Here is a 5697-nt window from a genome sequence, read left to right on the forward strand (position 1 = left end):
GAAAAAACCGTGTAGACTATTCACCAACTGCTTCATTAGGAGTAGAGAATCAATCGTCTGTTTTCATATTGGCTCCAGGTCGAATTTTCAATCATTGGATTTAGTTCTGAGATCTACGCTGGTGCGGTGACCTTTTCGGGCCCGCTTTGGGTTAGTGGGTCTCAGTCGATCGTTTCGGGTTATTTTCGCGCCCGCTTTTTTTTTCCAGGGTCGCATGGAGGATCTGGTCCTTCTTCGTCATCCATGGCGACGACGGCGAGCTCGACGCGGCGGCGGCGCGGTCCTAGCGACGGCGGCGGCGAGGTCCTGGCGACGGCGGCGCAGGTAAACCTTCAGATATTATCTTCTCTAGCATATCTCCTCCCTTTCTTCTGTCCATTTGTTGCCCCTCTCCTTCGGCATGCCCTTCCCTACCATGGCGCCTTCTCTCTCTCCCTCCCTCCCCCCTCATGGTGCCCCTCTCTCCCTTCCCATGGCACCCCTCCCCCTCCCTTCTTCATGTGGCGCCTCATTACTCTCTATTCTTGTGTCTGAGTCTGTCCTCTCTCTTCTTGAACCCTAAAACACAAGCAGATCTCAAATCCTAATTCTCTGTGTTTTTTATAGGTTAATTCGGGTTCAGTTTTGCAAATTTGCAGCAATCAAGTCCTAATCCCTTTCCGCTGTTTTAGGTTGATTGGAATTCAGTTTTGCAAGTCTCTGCAGCGGTCAATGAAAAAGAAGGTAATAGCCATGCTTTTGTGATGATTTTGTTGTGTCAAGATGGAACTAAAATGCTACCATATGCTCAATTTTATTTTAATGTGAAAGTCGTGCTATCTTGTAATGATAGTATACTACATATACTAGTTACTAGCTGTTTGTTTTGATTCATGGTGTCCATGAATGCTGTAGTCTTGTGTTACATTCTGCACATATGAAAATCTGCAGCAATTTGGTACAAGCAGTACCCTGAATCACATACTCTGAGGTGTTCCATGTTATTTTATTGTCTCTATTTCTTTCTCTCTCTTTTTTTGTCACGTAAGTCCCTGTTTCTCGGTCATTAAGCTTGTACAGCGAGTATGCATGCCAGTTTTTGTTGCTTCCCTCGACCATTATTTTTCTTCAAAAGTCAGAATGTTTCATTGCAACTTTATATAGCTTAAGTTGTAGTCTATGCAACCCCACCTTTGTTTTCGTCTCTAGTGTTTTGTTAAACATATACATTCCCCCCAACCAATTCATACGGGCATTTTTTTTTCTGCGAATGTATTGATACTTATGCAAAAGCTGTAGTCCCACCAATTTTTTTCTATGAGTAGTCTCAATCAGATTGCTTGAGGTGGCCAAGTTTCCCTTTTTGGGGGGTTCCTAATCAGTTGAGCTCTGGCCCATTCTCATATGCTAATCTTTTCTAGGAAGATCGCTAGTGTTGCACGAGCAGGGAATCGTCAATGTCATTATACACTATTCTAAGGTGCTGGCCAGCTGGCTAGAGATGTGTGTGGTCACGACCTAGTGGTTTTTGTTCATTTTCTTCACTCTAATGTCTTTTGTCCATTTCTTCCTAAGTCTCCTGTTCTGGTCTCTTATGTATCTATCATTTTCTCTATATATTCATTCTAAGATGAACAACTGACTTCTTACTATTCTTCTTGCAAATCAGTTTGTAGTGTCCTACTTAAGTGTCTACCTTTTAAAGTTCAAGTTCAAAACTTAAAATTGGCTATCCTTTTGGTAACTATTCACTCTTTTTTCTTTAGTTTTCATTTTTTGTATATAAATAGGAGTGTCCTACTTAAGTGGCTCCAGATAGGCATGGCTGTTACCGAATCCTCATTCTCATCCGTCTTCAGTCTCGCCCCCTCTATTTTTTCAGTCTGTACGTTGCTTGTCATTTTGTAGGTTTGCTATTTCATTTTTTTCATTTATCTGTTTTCTTGTCATTCTTCATTTATCTGCCTTGTTTTTCTTCATCTTGTCATTTATACAGGATGGAAAGTCTTCATTTAATTTTCCTTGCCATTCATCATTTCTACTTCTTCATTTTTTGCAGTATTCAGTCTATTTTTTTAGTCTGAGTTAGCATAGCTTTTTCAGCTAAAAATGATAGTAGATTAATCTCTCATTTGTCCAACTTATTTTCAGTACTCTTCAGTCTCCATGTCGTCTTTTCTTAGTTATCAGTCCTTAGTTACCTTCATTCCTTAGTCTTCTTGGTATTCTTCTCAGTCTTATTATTCTTAGTTATTTTTATGAGTTCTTCTTTCTATCAGTCCTCTATTTCCATCAGTTATCTGCTTTGGATTTAGTAATCAAGTTCTTCAAGTCATATTCAGTGTGCGTTCCTCAGTATGATTTTTTCTTTCTATCAGTCTTCATTTTATCATATTTAATTATCATTTGCATCTTTCTTCAGTCCTATCTCTCATGGGTCTTGTCTCTTAGTAGATGATTATTTCTGTTGTGAACCTTATGTTCCTGTAAGTGCTATATTTTTTCAGTTTTTTGCACTGGTTTTTTTGTTAGATTATTTTCAGTTTTTAGTCGTCAATATACCTAAGTATCAGTCTCAATTCTCTTCAGCTATATGTTAAGTGGTTATTATTTCGCCAGTGTTTGTTCAGTATCTTAAGTGTCTCATTTTAGTTCTCTTTAGTTATTTGGTCAGTATTTGTTCTTGTCTATCAGTTTTAAGTTCAGTCATTTATTAGTGTACTTTCCATTCAGCTTATTATTTTCAATTTATTTTGTTTTTCTTGTATTTTCAGCATTCATTTTGAAATGGGTTAGACTTCATATGTGTTTATAATTCATGTAGTTTGAATTAGTTATCTGGTGAGTCTCTATTCTTAATTTTTCAGTCATCTTTTTGCTAACAATTAGTTTTTTTCTGCCACATGTGTAACAGTAACAGGGATGGTATGCCCAATCTGCAAGTCCGACTGAGCTAGCCATCACTCATCGGGTTTAAATTTTGGTGTTTGATTGTCTTGAGACATTGAAAGCTCAGTGGTAACTTAGTTTTGAATATGCTTAATTTATCAGTATAGTCTAGTTCCCTGTCATGGTCAGTTATTAATTTATCACTACAGTCTACTTCTCTGTTATGGTCAATTTTTCATTCATCACTCATTTATAGGAGGCTATGATGTGGAAATTACCACACCTCCCTGTATGTTTTATGATAGCATGATAGTTGTCCTGTTCAGTTAAACATTTCATTTCTTCTTTAGTTTGTGTATGATTTCATTTTTTTCTTTTCAGATATAAACTTAGTCCTTTTAGCTGATAGAATTATAGCAACTTTAGCTTTTTCTTAGATTTCTTTTTTTCTAATTTTCGGTCATTACTTTTTGTTGCATTCATTTTCTTTTTTAGTCTATCAATTTTTAGAGTTTAGCTATTTGTCAGTCTCATCTGCAAGCGTCTCATGCCCCAACAAGCATGAGGATAGCCTATCTTTTGTTCTTCCTTTCCATTTTTTTTGCTTTTTTCTGCAGTTTATCCCATGTCACTCAATGGTCGAATTCAATTGCGCCACTGGCGACCGCATGCTTTTTGAGGAATGTGAGGGGTGCAAATTCATCACTGAGATCAGGAAAGAACACAGGAGGACCTGCATCTGTGGCGTTGGGTGGGAGGACTTCATCAGGTTGAACAATCTCAGTGAGGGAGTTTTGCTCCGTTTTGTACTCGACAGACCAGTGCCAAAGTTGCAGATTTGCATGGTTGCGCCACCTCCCAACCAGGCTGATCTAGCGCTTGAGGCTGCTGTGTTCACGGAAGACCTCAAGAAGAAGGCAAGAGAGAGTGCAAAGCTGAATGAAACTCTACTGTATTCAATCCTTAGTTTTCTGGTCTCCAGTATATTCTTGTTGTGGTCAGTTTTGAACTAGAGAAGAAATTTAAAGGGACATATAGCTAAGCGAGACTCTGGTTTGCATCCAGCACCATGTTTACTTGGCTCCTATTTTTTGTTACTTTTTTAAGCTATAATGTCACTCCCATTTAGTCCATGTCCACACAAAATGTAAGGTACGTATGAATCGGTAGCGGGTTTGCAAGTGACCCGTTAGGGAGAGGCGCCAACATGTGTTTGAAGGTCGATGAGGGGGAGGGAGAATACGACCTCAAACTGAAATGAAAACAATCGTTTTTTGGGCTCTACAGTCTGGACTGAAACTACTGCCAAGACACGTGTAAAGAACTGTGTGGACAAGAAAAACGACCTAAACCAAATGGAAAAACAGATGACTGAAAATTAGTCACTCCCAAAAAGTAAATTGAAAACATTTTCTTTGCAGGGTAAGTAAACTGAAAACATGATAAACAAAAAATGAAAGCCTATTTTTTAAATGAGAAATCATTTTCCCTTTTTTATTATTCCTTTTTTGGTTTTTATTAAAATCTAAACTTTCGTCAAATTCATGAACTTTCTCAAATTTATGAACATTTTTTAAAACTCATGATTCAAAAAATCACAAAATTTTTCAGATTAGTGAACTTCTTTTAGATGCGTGATTTTTTTTAAAAACAATTGCAAAAAATTTTGAATTCAAAATCATGGAATTTTATATAAATTCATGAGCTTTTTCAAATTCGAAATCATGATTCCAAATCCGCAATTTTTTACAAGTCGTGAACTTATTCAAATGGAGGAACTTCTTTCATCTCCATGAACCTTTTAAAAGTCAATGATCAAAGTTCAATGGGTCTTTTTTTAATGGAATCAATAGCCAAACGGTCAAACGGAAATTAGCTAAGTTTTCTTCTTTAGCTGGTGGTCGCCACTTGTGGATGGATTTACCTTGTAAACCGTGCTTCTAGCAATCAATAAAGAATAAAGTGTGGTTTGCCCCTAAAAAAAGGGAGGCATGCACCAGCGGGCTCTGAGTCGCGGCACATGAAGGGGAGCTACGGGTGCTACATAGGTTACCTGGCGTTGTATAGGTTAATCAAGCATTTGGAAAATATTAAAGGTGTATAGAAAAATATTGACCTTGTATTAAAAAAATGTTAATATTTTATTTGTTGAGAGTTAATTGAAATGTATAAAAAAATGGTGACCATGTATTAAAAAATGTTAATCATGTAGTTAAAAAGTGTTAATCAAGCATTTGAAAAATGTTTAAAATGTGTATAGAAAAATGTTGGAAATGTTATATGTTTATTAGAAAAATGTTGTTGACAAATAAAAAAATTAGAATAAAACAAAAAAACAAAGAAAACAAAAAACACAAACAAAAGAAAAAAATGAAATAAAAATGTAGAAAAAATGCAAAAAAGAACGAAAAAACGGAGAAGAGAAAAATAAAAGGAAAAAGAAAAAGAAATGGAAAAAAAGAAAAAAGGAGAAAACCGGCTCGAATCGACTCAAGTAACGCACCCCTACTACTTACCATTGATGGGACTTGGGCGGAGTGGCTAGTAGCGCCCGCGATCTCCCTGGGGACCAGGGATCGATTTACTTTAATTGTGCGTGTGCGAATAGGCGGCCCAATTACTGTAGAACCTTATGTGAGACTTTCTACCGACTCAAATGCAAGATATAGTCACCGCGGGTAGCGCGTCAAATAGGATGTCTTCCCCCGGGCGAATGCTCGCGGGAGATATTTCCCACCTGATGCGAGAGAGACCTAACCTACCCGACAAGCTTATTATTGTATGTGGCGTGACCGTGTGAGTTTGTTAGTTGTAGTTTTCTTTGTCGCT

The 5697-nt window shown here is 37.4% G+C and overlaps 1 long non-coding RNA gene across 2 annotated transcripts; it reads left to right on the forward strand.

The window, feature by feature from the left end:
- The first annotated feature begins 146 nt into the window (after positions 1–146).
- LOC123119613 (uncharacterized) lies at positions 147–3944 on the forward strand. Of its 2 annotated transcripts, XR_006458767.1 has the most exons (3): positions 147–324; positions 672–723; positions 2894–3944. It is a non-coding gene; the product is annotated as an uncharacterized lncRNA (long non-coding RNA). The 2 variants fall into 2 exon arrangements; XR_006458766.1 differs by having other exon boundaries at positions 672–3944.
- The last annotated feature ends 1753 nt before the right edge of the window (positions 3945–5697 follow it).

Source organism: Triticum aestivum, chromosome 5D (genome assembly GCF_018294505.1).
Source record: "Triticum aestivum cultivar Chinese Spring chromosome 5D, IWGSC CS RefSeq v2.1, whole genome shotgun sequence".
NCBI lineage: Eukaryota > Viridiplantae > Streptophyta > Magnoliopsida > Poales > Poaceae > Triticum > Triticum aestivum.